The sequence below is a fragment of the Falco naumanni genome, chromosome 6 (genome assembly GCF_017639655.2).
Source record: "Falco naumanni isolate bFalNau1 chromosome 6, bFalNau1.pat, whole genome shotgun sequence".
NCBI classification, from domain to species: domain Eukaryota; kingdom Metazoa; phylum Chordata; class Aves; order Falconiformes; family Falconidae; genus Falco; species Falco naumanni.
This window is the reverse complement of record NC_054059.1, coordinates 40378608-40393581: the sequence shown is the minus strand read 5'-3', so window position 1 is coordinate 40393581 and position 14974 is coordinate 40378608. Positions and strand designations below refer to the sequence as shown.

The 14974-nt window shown below is 44.6% G+C and overlaps 1 long non-coding RNA gene across 3 annotated transcripts in view; it reads left to right on the top strand.

Moving 5' to 3' along the window:
* Positions 1 to 13958, top strand: part of LOC121090741 — a 32018-nt gene extending 18060 nt beyond the window's left edge. For 2 of the 3 annotated variants that reach the window (XR_005828695.1, XR_005828697.1), the window contains exons 3-4: positions 5691 to 5830; positions 6914 to 13958. This is a non-coding gene — a long non-coding RNA (uncharacterized LOC121090741). The remainder of the gene's footprint in view (positions 1 to 5690; positions 5831 to 6913) is intronic. The other variant, XR_005828696.1, reaches the window with a different exon arrangement.
* Positions 13959 to 14974: the final 1016 nt, after the last annotated feature.

Here is a 14974-nt window from a genome sequence, read left to right as displayed (position 1 = left end):
CTGCGATGATTTTGTCAATTTTATAACAGCTACTTACTTTTAACTCTGCAGAGTATGATCACTTACTGTAATTACTGCTTGCAGTTTCAAGGGAGCTGGTATAGAGTATACTATTTTAAAGGTATAAGTAAGGCATAAGCTCTATTGATCTAAAGTATTCTGAGCGATAAACAGCTGCTGGGTGTGATTAAAGCTGAAGGGAAGCAGAGGCATTTAATCAATCTCCAAAGCTGCTCCACGTATATTACAAAGCAATTGTGATTATTGCTATTATATGACAAGCTATAGCATACTAAAGAAAGAGGGATCATTTTTCTTGGAAGCATTTAGAAGTGTTGTGGTGCTTCTTCTCAGCCTGCCTGATGCTGTCACCTCTGACACTTGGCTAAGTGACAGAGCGTGCTGGCTCAAGCAGACTAATCCTGAAGTGAAAATGCAGGAGCAGGGCCTTTCAGCTCCCCAGAGCCTTCTCTTCCCTGTGCCTAACTGTGGCCGACAGCAAGTGCTTGGGGAAGGAGCAGAAGAAACAGGGCAAGTGTACAATAATGCTGGCCACACCATTACCCTCTCTGATCCTTGGATCCTGCACAGCTTGGGATGTTCTATGGGATTTGTTTGTGCCTGTCTAACAGCCAGAAGGGACATTTCTTCCATTATTTTGTTTAATTGTTTCTTGAACCTTTGGACAGTCTTGGCCTTCACAACAGCCTGTGATGGTGCACTACACAGTGCTGTCACGTTGCTTTGTAAAACAGTGCTTTTTCGTTCTTGTTTTCCAACTTTCTGCCTGATGATTTCTTTCAGTTCCTTCTCACTCTTGTGTTAAGCGATGGGTAATAGCTGTTCACCTTTTCTATTTCATAAACATAGAGATGTCTGCCTCATCCTGCTCTGTTGTCTCCTTGTTTTCCAAGGCTTATTTAGTCTTACCTTTTCCAAAGCTGACCCATTCCTCTGATCATCCTTGTAATCTCTGCATCTGTCCCTTTCCTCATTTTGCTGCATGCTTTTTGAAAGGGCATAACCAGAATTTCATATATTACTTTAAGATGTGGGTTTTTCTGAGTTTATTATTTCTTCCTTTTTCAGGTGTTCAGTGATCCGTACTTATTACATAGCTTATAAGCAACATGAAGATATGGATATAAGAAGGATTTCTGAAAACTGAGAGCTACATGAAATAATCTTAGGTTTAAAATTTATCTTATGTCGTGTTTAAACTATAAAAATGGAAAGTCTATGAACAGAGTAGGACTTTCCCCTTAGAAAATGTATTATGAAAATAAATTAATAGATAAGTATATTAAAGATAATAAATTAATAGATAAGGTTATTAAACCTTGCCCTTGCTCTATTTGCAACAATGAAGTTATAGCACTTAAGCCTGAAGAGGATAGCATTTACAAAGGGTAACTTTTGCCGAGGGTGTTTTGTGTCAGTCCTCTCAGTTTCTTCAGTCTTTCTCCACTGAACATAGAGAAATATGAACTTCTGTGGGCCATAGTTGAATTGTCTCTCAAAATTCTAAAGTAAAGAATAAAACTTAAATGACTCATCTGATCTTTATTATTCACCTAGGGAGAAACACCAAAAGTAAATGGAGCTTACATAGTGATAAATTAGTTAGGACATTAGGCATAGATAAAGTAGAACGGCATTAAGAAGCAATAGGTTGTGCTTTTCTACCTATATTAATTTAAAATTGACATTGCTCTTCCGTGTTTTATTTCCTTTTGAAAGAAGGTGACTTTCACTGAATCCCTCTAGTCAACTGCAGCTTGCTAGCCAGCCCAAACTGCCAGCTGTTGCTGGAGATGAACTCCTTTGAGTTAACGCTTTGAACTAATTTTGGAAAAGCAAAGGGAGAAGGACAAGCCTCCTGCCATCTTCTGTTTCTCAGTCTGTCTTGCTTTTACTCCTGCCTTTGGTGTAGTACATGCTGTGTGGAGGGATCTCCAAAGATATGTTGTTGGAAGCTTTGCTTTTGCTGAATGAATCCCATACAAGCAAGTCAGACCCATTTGGTTTAGCAGGCAAATGCAATACATCTCTGCTTTTGTTTCTCTATTATGATAGCTCTTTTGAAACTTTAAAATATTTGAAGCTTCTCATGACCTTCATGTGAAACCCTATGCATGGCCCTAGTGTGCTGGAGGCTGAGCCTGGTGCAGTTATCTTTGTTGCGTAAGATTCCTACTGCAACAACCATTAAATCTTCTTTATAGTGGTTTCACATGAGAGTCACAAGTCTTCCGGGAAACTTATCCTGAGTGTCACTTTCTAATGCTATGAGAGTCTTGTGAGTCTTGTGAATGCAGGTTTTTAAGTGAGAGTTTAGACCAGTAAATCAAATTTCAGTTGGGAAATGTTGAGGTCCTCCATGGATGGCTAGAGCTGGAACACTTGCCCTGTGAGGGGAAGGTGTGGGACATAGGCCAGCTCAGCCTGGAGAAGAGAGAGCTGCAGGGAAAACTAACAGCAGCTCAAGTGCTTGACTTCACTTGAGTATCATTGAGTGTGCTAGATGAGTTGGACAGTTGAAACTACAGACCTAGCTGACAGCCGTTTCCCATTGCAAAGTGGACCATAGCAGTCTATTGACAAGAGCCTGCTTTCCTTAGGATGCAATTTGAGAAGCATTTGCGTTCCTGTGTTGTTCACCCAATGATGCCAGCAAAAGTCTGGTACGGCTACATAGCAAATCATCAGGAGAACCAGTTCAGGTTAAAAGTAGTCTTTTGTTGTTTGGTTTTAACCTGTTTTTTTGAAGTTGACTTCTCCCATGGTTCCATGAAAATTCATCTTGGTGCAACTGAGGCATAGTGCAACAGCAGGAACAAGCAGCAGGGCATGCTTCAGCTGGTGCTGGGTTTCAAAGAGGCACTTCTCAGACTGTGGCTGTACAGTCAGTTTTAGGAGCCCCCTGGAAGTAGTTCCCATCTCCATGGCTCCATGAATCTCCAGCTGAAGATGACCACTTGTGAAACCAGATTTCAAGCCAAGTTTGTGGCAAAAATAGACTACAAAGAATGATCAAATCCAAATAAACACTGGTGCACAATACTTCACTTAAGTTGTTTTGCCATTTTTTTGGGTTGCAAACTAACCATTTGTTAATTGGCCCCATCGTGCATTGCTACTGGGCACTGAGAATCACTGTAGGCCTATGAGATGATCAATGTCTTCTGAGCAGTTCAGGATGGGACCTTGCAGCTTTTCAGGTCCTGGTGCTGTGTTACATTGACTGTGCTGACACTGGCTAGCCTGGCTGCCGTTCTCTATCCGATTGCCTCAACCTCATTGTCATTTTATACCCAGAGATTGTGTCTGGGCAGAAGGATGTGAAGGAATCACCCCCTTTCAAGAAAATGTGTTTGTGCCAAGGAGGACAGGATTTTGAGGAGTGGCGGCTGTCAGCTAACCTCACCTGGAAACAACGTGCGATGCTTTGAGGGAGGTGGGCCTGATCCGGCACCTTACCATTCAACCTTGGCATCGCTTCTGCTGGGATCAGGGTAAATCCTGGCCAAACCAAGACCCACTTTTTTTATGTACCTTTCTAAAAATAATCACTCTTTTCTCCACTATGCATATTTCCACCTTTGTGCTAGTGAAAGCCCTGGATTGTTCCAGGGGATTGCATGGAAAATATCTGTGAGCTTTGGCCATCTCCCTGAAATACTACAGTCGATTTGATGTTTGCTTTGGCGCGTTGCTGTGAAAGATTGTAGAGTGCGTGTGTTTATACGTGTAGGGGGAGAGAGGGCTCCTGCTCATTGTGCCTTAGTGAGGCTGCCAGACTGTCTGGCCCCATCTATTCTTCTGTAAGTGAAAAGGGCCTCACAGCGCTTGCTGCGTGCTTGGACCAGGGCTCAGCTAGGCACTATACTTGGAAACCGTTCTGTCAGCTTGAAAAATTACCTTTCTGCCTGAAAATTGTTTACTCCCCACTGTTATAAGTAACATGTAAGATTACTTGTCAGTGGAGAAATTTCTTCTTATCCCCTTTGTTTCCTCTGCATACTGGGCAACTTTGTTTTGGTGGCCCTCTTGTTCCAGGCAGACAGTTGCTCTTTAGGAACAGAGATCTTCCATACAGAAGAATGAGAAATAACATGTGAAAATTGTTGGTAAGATGCAGGCCTGGCTGAAAGACCTAGACATCATTCTTGGCAAAGGATTTATTTTCCTCCTGTAGCTCATTGCTTTCTGAAGAAAGATGAGACAGGCTTTCAGGTGGAAGGTGTTTCTGTCCAGACTAGGATTTCTCTGCTCTGTGTAGAGCTGAAAAAAGCTGAAAGCTCCCACAGCACCCTTTGGGAAGACAAAGGATGACTCCAGCAGCCCATCGGTGAATTTTCCTGCCTGTAAGAAAACTCGTTCTAACATTTAATGAAATGTGTGAGCTCCTGCTGAAACATCATGGGCTGCAGAACCTGCACTTAACTAGTAATTATAAAGTACTTTGATATTGAACTTGGAGTCTGAACAACACTTAATAGAGCTCAGGTCTCCTTTCCTTTTTCTAGTGGCAACAAGCATTTACCTAAGATTCCCACTAAATGCACGTTGATGGGAATTGCCAGGTACCTGGACCCAATCTGTAGCCCACCTAGCCTTAAGTCCTGTCTGTAGTTGCACTAAGTATCTGGAGGAAGATGCAAATATTGCTGGAATGGATGATTATAAACAACCTGCAAACATACTTGTCCACTGCTTCCTTGAGAGCCCTGTCTCAGCTTTTGTTTCAAGCAGCGGCTCTATTAATTTCAGCAGGGGAGGTACAGTAACTGATGCTTAACAATTAATTTTTTTTTGTTTCACCTGTCAAGCTTTGCTGGCCAATTTTGCTGTACAAAATCTGTAAGTAGGGAACATCGACGTATTCTTTTGTACTGAAGACATGAAGGAATTAAATGATTCAAGATTTTAAAGCCTTCATGAATAATTTAGGCTCTGTTTCTAACAAATATTCACTTTGCTACATATGCACTGATAACTGGGCTCAGCCATTTGTGGTATCAGCAACTGTGCCAAACCCCCATGAGCCAAAGGAAATAGGCTTTTATTCAGTGTCAGCCATCAATCTGTTTCCAGTCTTGAGGACATACTCTTGTCAGTTAGGGGCTTTTGTTTGAGAAACTTGGTCTGTTAACTGGCAACAAAAATGGATGGGCCCAGACACGTTGCCTTTATGACCTCCTCTACAATAGGTTCTGCAGCCCAGCCAGCCTTGATCTTCTCACTGTGCTGCTTCATGTTGCTCTTGTGAATATATATTGCTGCACATCTTAGGCCAATGTGCACAGTCATTCATTTTTTCCTGCTAAACTGACTGAACTGCCTGAGAGAAATGGCAAGAGATTTCTCAAGCAAACCAGTCAGTGAGCTTCTCTGGGTCTTGGCCTGATGGTTTTGAGGGATCTTCTTGGTGTTATAAAGATTGAAGAAAGCCTGGGAATTTATGTTTGAGAAGTAGCCTACGCCGGATTCTCTTAATCCTGCTGCTGCTGCAGTGTGAGACCTTTAGGCAAGGATTTTCCCAATTGAAGCTTTTTAGGTTGGGCTTTTTTATTGTTGTTGTTGGTTTTAGGTTTTTGGGGGATTTTTTTGGTGGGTTTTGGTTTTGTTGTTTTTTTTTTTTTTTTTAATATATGGAAATACTAAAAGCAAGCCCACTGTTCTTGCAGACATGTAAGCAAGCTTGCTTCATCAAGAAAGCACATTACAAACACTCTGTCTAGTGCAAGTGGATCCTCTAACTCAAGCGCTGTTTCATACTCCATGCTTCAAAGCATTGACCACCCAGCTAGCATCAACAACCAGCAAGGTAAGGAATGGCCCGCAGACCCTCATTTTTCACTAGTGCTGAGATTAAACATTTGTTTCCTCTTCTTAAACCACTGTGTCTGAGTTCAAAATGGCACTGTGTCTGCATGCGTCCCCTCTGCCAGGGCACAGGCACATGCTTCCGTAAAACTTGTCAGAGGTAAGGTGCTGCTGAGAGCTATGCATCATCAAGTGCAACCCTATGCATTCGTAAAGATTAATGAATTGGGAGGAAAAGCGCTTTTGCTGTGCTGCTGCTATTTCAATATGAAAGTGATACCCTGAAATGCTCTGTTCTACTTCAGTAGCTCTAAGAGGAGCCTTTCTCCAGAGGGTTTCGGTACCCAAATTAATTGAAGTAACTCCAAAGGGCTCTTTTAAATCTAATTCCCTCCCCCATGTTTGCAGTCTCTTCCCCCCCCCCCCCCCCCCCCCATGTCTACACCCTCTTTTGACGAAAAAGCTTTTAAATGCTTTTCTGGAAAGAACTAGAATGTAATTCAGATGAAGTTAATGTGAAGTCAAGGTTGATAGCTCGTGTCCCTGAAGCCACCGGCAGTGGTTGAGCACCGGCGAGTGTGAGACAGGAGTTCAAACACAACTGGGAAACTCGTGAGTGAACTGAACAAAGAGAGGGCTGGAGGCTGGGGATCACTGCTCCCCCTCCTCCCTGTGTGGCTTTCTCAGCTCACGCTGAACCCTTTGATCACTGTCCAGCGCAGGGTTACGAGGCAGCCTGGGCCAGGGCCAGGGATGTATACACGGGTGGAGGCTGCTGTAATCTGCGGGTGGAGGCTGCTGTAATCTGCTCTTGATCCACCCTGTACCCTTATTTCCATAAACACTGCTGCACATCACAGTGGGGTGCATCGCTGCCGGTGCTCCTTCAGCTGAAACACAGGACTGTCCCCGCCAAGCACAGCTCCTTTTTCCAGAAAACTCTCTGATAACAACATTTCAGACAAATATGCCTGTATTTTGTAACCACCACTCTATTTTTGTCAGGTGCATTTGTATTTGATGCTGAAATCTAAGACTGTGAGTACAATAGTGCTATTGAGTGCACAGTGTTCCTGTCTTTCAGAAGTGGCTGCTCTGGGATGGCTGCATGGCTGAGCATGACTAGCTTGGGAAGGTGATGCTCATGGCAAGAACACGGCCAGGATCTCACCTCAGGAAGCACTTCCTCAAGACCACCTGCTTCAGGGCAGTATTTTAGCTTGATATTCCTCTAACAGGGATTCTAGGCCTGGGCTTAGTGGCTGTTGAGAACTCTTGAGTCCAAGAGTTCTTACAGATATGTTACCACTATCTTTCATACTTAAATGTTGACATGGTAACATGCAAAATGAGCTGAAACTCTTGAAGACAAAGGCTAATTGGCTCTAAGGTAAAGTGGATGGGAATTAGCGGTGGAGGCGCAAGCTGTGGCCCCTTGTGCTTTTCGGTTACATTTGTTTGTGGCCATTCCTCCAGCAGCAGGTGGAAAGAGGGACCTGGTTCCTCTTGTCTGCCTCTGCCATTGTGTCTTCTGAGAAGTTGCCTCCAGCACAGTGGTAGAAGTAGACTTTTTGTGAATGAACACTGTCAGCAGCAGGCTGCATGTCAGCTCTTCTGAAAACCTCTGTTTTCTATTAAATCCTACAGTAAACCTGATATAGGTTCCACTCTATGATTTCTATGGGATGGTCAGAAGATCCTAGAGGAATTATACCATTCCCTATCAAAATCTCTCTGGCTAGCTCCTACAGTACAGTCTTGTATTACCCTCTTGTTAAATGACACTGGATTTTCCCAGACGGTAGATCGACTACCCCTAACATATTGCACAAAGGATGTTGCAACTCTGCTATTATTATTCTAGTGCAAATGCTGAAACTGGTTGAAGAGAATTTAGAAATCTGCCCTTCTCTCTTCAGTTCCCCCCCTCAAATTACTTCAAAGGTTGGTGAAATGAATTTTGCCCAGACAGATGAAAACCAGTGTCACAGTGTCTTCTCATTCCTGCAGGTTTCTGCCGAACAGGTCTAAGGCAATACACAGGCAAGTGCCTGGAGCAGGACACTGCAAAACCACCACAAGCCTCCCGGTGCTGTAGCTCAGAGTCCAGCTGACACCACCGAGAGGGGCCAAGACATGTCAGGGCAATTACTCATGGCTTGGGCATGGGTAGTGGTGTGCACTGTGTGGTGCTGGCAATGCAAAAAAGCTGGTCTGACTTGGTGGTAGAGCCGCTGTCTGGCACCCTGTGGGACCCCTCTGCTCCCTTCCTGCTGCCTGTGGGCAGGAGACAGCTGGGTGTGCTTGGCTCCTGCCCTGGGACAGCAGCACTGGATGCTGACTACCCTTCCAATGCATGCTCTGGTGTAGCTTGGTAGTTACAGTGACAAAAGTCCTCCCTTGGAGATGAAGGTAATCTATTTGGGGCTCAATCAAGGAATAATCAATCTCTTTGTATAGGGTAGAAGATGAAGCTGTAGGAGCCTGAGATACCTTTGTGCCTATTTACTTATTACTGGACCCACACCAGGGACTGGTGCCTCTGAGGCAGCATTAGGAGACAGGACAAATTCCCAGAGCTGCTCCCTGCAGAGTGTCCCAGCACTTGATGTCACCCCTGGCACAGCACCCAAATTGTTTAACAATGTCCATCAGCCCCAAAGATGTGAGAAGGATACGGTCCTTATCCTGAGCCTGAATTGCAGGACTGCCCTGAGGTGAGATGCTGTGGTGGGTACAGCTGGAGGGCAAAATGGATCTGGTTTAGGAAAGCTACCTGTCTTTAAGGTGATTTTAAATGTTCACATTTTTTATGCAGCATTTTGGAACGTTTCAGCTACTCCCATTTGGAATTCAATTCCTCTCCCTGTTAATCAATAGCAGGCCCTAACAAAACAATATCTCACAGGAGACACAGGCACACAGTGCTGAACAAAGCAAAACAGCCACTGGCTTACAGCAACAATTGCTGCTACACAATGGGTTTTCAAAGCTCAGTATATATTTTGTCCCTAGTGGGAAAACCATAACAAGACTGAATTAGTGGCTAGGCTTGCCAAAGGGAGAAATTAAAGTGCGATGGCTTGTCTGACACCTTGAAGTAGTTTTATTTATTTCTGGAGGAGAGGACAGTGTGAGAAAGTAAGGGGCCGCTTAGGGAAAACTATTTTCTGTTGCTTTCCGAAGTGTAATGTGGTTCTTCATGCCTGAGGGCTTGGTCCAGGTTGGGGATCAGTAGTACCTTCTGGTGAGAGGGCTCCTGAGAGGTGCTGGCGAGTATGGGGATGCTGCCTGCGGCGCTGGGGAGGCACCGGGGTGGAGGGAGGAGTGTGGCTTTCAAGGGGCGGATGGGCTGGGAGTCCCTTGTCCCTGCTGGGGGAAACTGGGGGCTGGTTTGCAGGTGGTTGGTTGGAGAAAGAAAAGGGAGAGACTATGTGAAAGCAAAGCAAATTCCCTTCCCAGCACATGGTCACCTCTGAGCTTGCAAACTTAACTGCTCATCTGTGGATCTTGACAGCTCCTTGCTCTAGCACTAATGGGTTTCAGGAGCTCCCAGTGAGCTGTAATCGCCTTGGTTCAGGGCTCAGCTTGCACCTTTACAAGCACCTTCACCCCTTGCTGTTAACCTGTGGTCTCCTTTATTCAGCAGCTAAGCTTGTAAATTCATGTAACCAAATAGCTAGCGCTGTTAACTGCCTGCACGAAAGTGAACAACACATCCATCTTCCAGAGCCCAGCCAGCAGCCTAATGACACTCCTTGCCGTGCTCACAGGTACCCTTTCAGATGTAACTGGCTCTGGCCCTGCAAAAACAATTATTTCAAGAGCTCGCATAGGACATGTGGCTCATCTGGGTGGAGGAGGGAGGTTGCCTGGGCAGAAGGCTTCCCACCAATGGTCCCCATGCACCACTGCCCTGTGCCATCATTGCCCCATGCTGTGGTCTGATAGCTGTCAAGGGAGACCACCCTGCAGGCGAGCTGTGTGTCATGCCCTGGAGCAGAAGCATGCTTGCAGTGGTTTTACTTTGGATTGTGACCAATGTTTGAGAAGTCTTTTCGAAAAGCTGTGCCTCAGTTTCCCTGTCCATAAACTTGAGTGTAATTTCCTGAAATAAAGCACCACTGGGAGGACAGCTGCTAATGAAACACTAAGCGATGCTGAGGTGTCTGGCCTTTCTTGCCAAAGTCAGTGGCTTGAATCCTCTAGTCTTGAAATTAATCTCGGCAATAAGATTGTCTGGATGCAGATCTGGTTTCCTACGAAATGAGGCTCATGCAGTTGCTCTGTGTGTGGGGGGGAGTAGATGCATCAGACCCCTTCCAAGTTGTCCCTATCAGCTAATTGCAGCCCAGCAGAGCAGAGAGGTACAGCACTCATGGACAGTAAATCCTGTAAGCTCTGAGGAAATACTCATTGCAAGCTCTTTCTCCTGCTTCCAGCTCAAGGGAAGCTGGGTTGCAAGTTCACCCTTTACTAGAGACCCCACATGGGAGCTCAGCTGGGGACACTGCTCACAGGAAACAAGGCTTGGCTGCTTCTGCCGTTGCTTGTGTTACTACTTGTTATCAAAGGAGAAAAAGTGCAGCTTTCTGTCTGCAAATAACATAGACCTGCCATTGGCAGAGAACTAATATGTTCCCTTTCTCACCCCAAAGCAATCACAAGCAATCAAAGCTGGGCGTATGTGAGCTGGCAGGGGTTGAATGGACATTGCTTTTCTTTATTTGCTGGCTGCTTACCTGGTGCAACAGGCAGTCTGGGAGAATTTCTTAATTAAACAGGCTCTGGACTGGGTGGCACACGTATGCTGCCAATGGGCATTATAAAAGAGCAGTTATTGCACTTCAGCTTGGGAAATGTGCTGGTGTAGTTGTATTGTTAAGAAAAGTCTTGGAGGAAGGGAGAGAAGGAACCTGGGCCCTGGTCTCCACTCCAAAGACTGTTTGTTGTCTTTATGTTAAACATCGCTGGATCTAACCTCAGTGGAGAGTGGGTGGAGGGCTAATTTGAGCTGCCTTTGAAAACAATTTTGAGCAATGCACAGCAAGATCTCAGGGAAACAATGTTTATAATCTATATCCTGCCTCAAACTGCATAGGCACTGCACTCTTGCCCCACTGCCAAAATTAGCAGCAGTCATCAGGAAGCAGCTGGTGTCTCAAGCATGAGCCCTTGTGTTCAGCCATCGCTTGGTAGCTTTTATATAGTTATATAGAGAGTTTTTCCTGGTTATTGAGCATCACCTACTCTTCACCTTTGCAGTGGCAGCAGGAAACCTCTCGTATGTGGAGCCTGATCCAGTGTCCTTAATCATGCATGGTTCCCGCTGATTTTAGCAGGAGACTTGCTTCGTGGTGCGTAGGAGAAATGTGTCCCTCAAGGAGTGGACTGTCTTCTGTCCTCCCTGAAAGAGGGTGGGGAATCCAGTGCTTTGCTGTCTGTCTGCCTGTACATCATCAAAAGCGTACAGGCTATGATACACAGTCCTTAGATTTAAATAGCATTAAAATTTAGATTTCAATATTAGGGATTTTGCCAAGCTAGGTAATACTGAGTTGAGAGTGTTTGTCAATTAGCCTTCCCAACCATTAAATCTAGGTTGCTTTCAGTTTTTAATTGACTCTGTATAAATTAGTGCACCCCTTCCCTTAGTCTTTTTGAAGATGAGTAGCCGCTTCTCGCTCCGGTCTGGGCTTGGGAATATTTGAGAAGTGGCAGTGTGTTAATTTCTGCCCCAGAAGAACTTTGCAGGAGAAACAGCTCTTTCAGTTGTTCGGTGGCCACAATACATTTGAAAGACTTGGTGTCAGGGTGTTTTGTAATGATTTAAAATATTAAATAATGCAAACTAACAGAAACAAGGCAAAATACATAACTTGGGGGAGGGGCTGGTGGCAATCCTGTGCTGTCCCTTTAGCTCTTGCAGTTTTTACTCTGATAAACAAGCTTCGCTTTCCAGAAGGTTGAGACCTTTGTCCTGTCTTTGTGACTGTTTTACTCCCATTTTGTCCAGGGTAGGGAGGAATAAATAATTTTGGCTTTCCTTCTGTTTCTGCATCTCTGATGGCTTCTTCACCAGGAAAGAGGAGAGAAACAATGTGGAGACCCTGCTCATTCTTTACTGTTTTCCCTTTTCTTTCTCATCACCAAAAGACAGAAGAGGGAAATGACGGCAGGCACTCAAATATCCACTCATCTTTTTCAATTCAGCTCTTTAACTGCTTTTGTTATCCAGTGGCACGATGGTCTTTGGCTCATTATGTACTGGCTTTTTAATTTAAATGTATCCCCATTAGGGAGCCAAAAGATCCAGTCTTAGAGTTCTTTCATATGATTTGTCTAACCACCCTCTAAATTATTTGTCATGGCTGTGAACCCTCTGGAGATTTTTTTTCTTTTTTCTTTTTTTTTTTCTTTTAAGCACTATAATTTGATCCAAAACATCTGTAAGAAATCAGAACTGACCTCCCATCTGGGCAACAGCTCAGCTGTGTCCTAAGGCTGGGTAGCGTCAAGTGTGTGAGCTCTGTTTCAAAAGCCTAAAGTTCCTGACATGGTGAAATTCCTTTCTTACATGTTTGTTGACAGAAGGCGGGCAGGGCAGGGAAGGGAAAGGAAGGGAAGGGAAAGGAAGGGAAGGCAGGATCAAGATGCTGTGCCGCTAGGCCAGAAGTGAGTGGAACATCTTGTTACGGAAATGGCCTCAGAAATGCTCCTCCCTGCATTAGAAAATTAGCTATTTAAAGCAGGATCGATTGCTAGTCTTCTTTGCCACTGTTGTCATTTGGCTCTGTCATGTGTAAATAATATTTTCTCATGAAAGAAAACTTCCAGTAATGACAGTGCTCCTCTGGCCACGTCCTGTTCCAAAAGGGAGGAATCAGCTCATCCCTGGAAATGGTGTCTCCCTCTGAAGAGAAAATCTAGGACCTGTGTTTTGTTTTTCTCTAAAACTTTAGATGAGTAAATTTTGAGCCCCAAATGCCATCAGAGTGGTACAAATGCATCACAATATCTAAGATGCATTTGAGCACTGGAATTACATAGGACAGTACTCATGTGAAGGCAAAAATATGTGGAGAAAACCAAAAAAACTATGCGACTTAGAGCAAAACCCACTTTCCCACAAGATCTGTATCATCAAAGTAGCAATACGTGCTTTAAAGGAGTTCTTCAAAACAGATTGCTTTACTTTTACCAGTGTCAGTGAGCAAAAAGCCTTTTATTCTTGGCTCATCACAGTTCCCAACCTCTTATAGGGTGAGGTCACATCTTTCAAAAAAACTGGAGTTATCAAACACACAGAAATGAAAACTTGCCCCTCTGTGTTTTGTTAGCTATGTTCTGCTTATGTTTTTTCCTTTCTCCCTCTTAATTTTTGATTTTCCAGGGAGATTAACCCACACCCGGCTTAAGCACCCTCAAACCTTCCTGAAGTTGAGATGCACATCTGGATCCCAGATCTACAGCTCAAGCCCATCGCTGTTTGTTATTGTTTGCATTGCTTCAGGCCCTGCTTAGGGATTGTACAAAGTGTTCTTTAAAAAAAAATAAATATTGAAATGTCCACACAGCATTTGAGAGAAGCACACTTCTGTAAGGTGCTGGTGCTTGATCGTTACAGAAGCGCAGAAAAGAATCTCTGGGGGTCATGTAGGGCACTGGGGCTTCTGAAAAAAAAATATTTTTACAATATTAGGGGCTTGGAGTCATCCACATTTCCATGAAAGCCCCTGTACCAAGTGAAGGGAGAGCCTCTGAAGAGTGTTCAAATGTCTTGTGTACGGAAAGTTAAAGAACTCACTTGGCACAGGGACTGAGGGAGATCTAGGCCAGCTGAAAGTGGCTTTTAAAGGCTGGGATTTCTTCTCATGCTGACTAATAAGTCCTAACAGAGAAAGAATTGTTGAGAAAACCTGTTGCTGATTCTTGAAGGTTGAGGAGAAGCAGTAGAGCTGCTGGAGATGCCAGAGGTACGGATCATCTTGTCTGTCTTATATTTATCCCCCTGCCCCCAAACTCCCTGTTTTATTTTTATTGGGATTTTTGTCTGATGAACCCTATTAAACACATCACTAGCATTGAGATTTGCCAATTCCAATAAACCCATCTGCTTTATTAACTAACTGCAGTCTCTGGAGTGTTTCTCACCGGCTGAGACATGAGCAGCCCTTTCTGCCATCTCCAGTGCTGTGTGTCAGCTCCGGGAACAATGGGAGGGGACCCAGGAGGTCGCAGGCAGGAAGCACCACTTCCCCTGGATAATTAACTGGCTGGGAGACTGAGGAATGAAGATAGCACATGAGACACACACAGTACAAACTGCTGAAACAATAAACAAACAAACCAACGACCAGCACTTCCTTTTCTTATATTGTTAAGGCTGCTTCCTTAGCTCAGGTTGCCTGAAACCCACCCCTCAAAAAGCAGCTTTTTAGGTTCACTAATTCTTAACCTCTTCGCTGCCAGTTCTTGCTGAAGGCACAAGTCAACATTTGCCAAAGTGATGGCCATCATAGGGCCTACTGCTCCTCCTTGGGGCTTGCTGGAGAAACTGGAAATCCCTGTTTCTGAAAGTGGTAAAAGCACTTCTACCAAAAATTCAGTGAAGGGAGAATTAGTTTGGCTGTAAGGCTGCATGGCTGTAACACCCTGGGACCAGGACAGCACCCCAAGTAGGTACCAGCATCCGGCCTGGGAGGTAACTCAATCTAGCTCTTAGACCGTTGATTTCCAGAGAAACTGGCCTCAGAGCCAAGACCTGGAGGGAACCTGGATCAGGGCTTTGCGGCTCAAACCCAGCTCCTGTATCACCCTCCTGTGTGCCATTGTTTCACCATCTCTGTTAGATGGGGGTCAGCTGCGGCACCGGTGCTCTCTGACCTCCACACCAGTAAATATCTGACTGCACACTTCCATTGGGATCCTCTTCTCTGACTCCAGGAAGGACTTCTTCCCACAGTTTCCTCCCTGTCCAAACCACTCTTTGCTGTTTAGTTGTTTCTGATCTGTTAATACCAGAATTATGAAAGCGGGAATCAGGCAGCGGCAACCTCCTCCACCCCAGGTAATTTTTGCAGATGTCACATTGAAGAGCAGCCAGGGACTATCCTTGGCTTTGTGTGCAGTGCATCATGTGTGT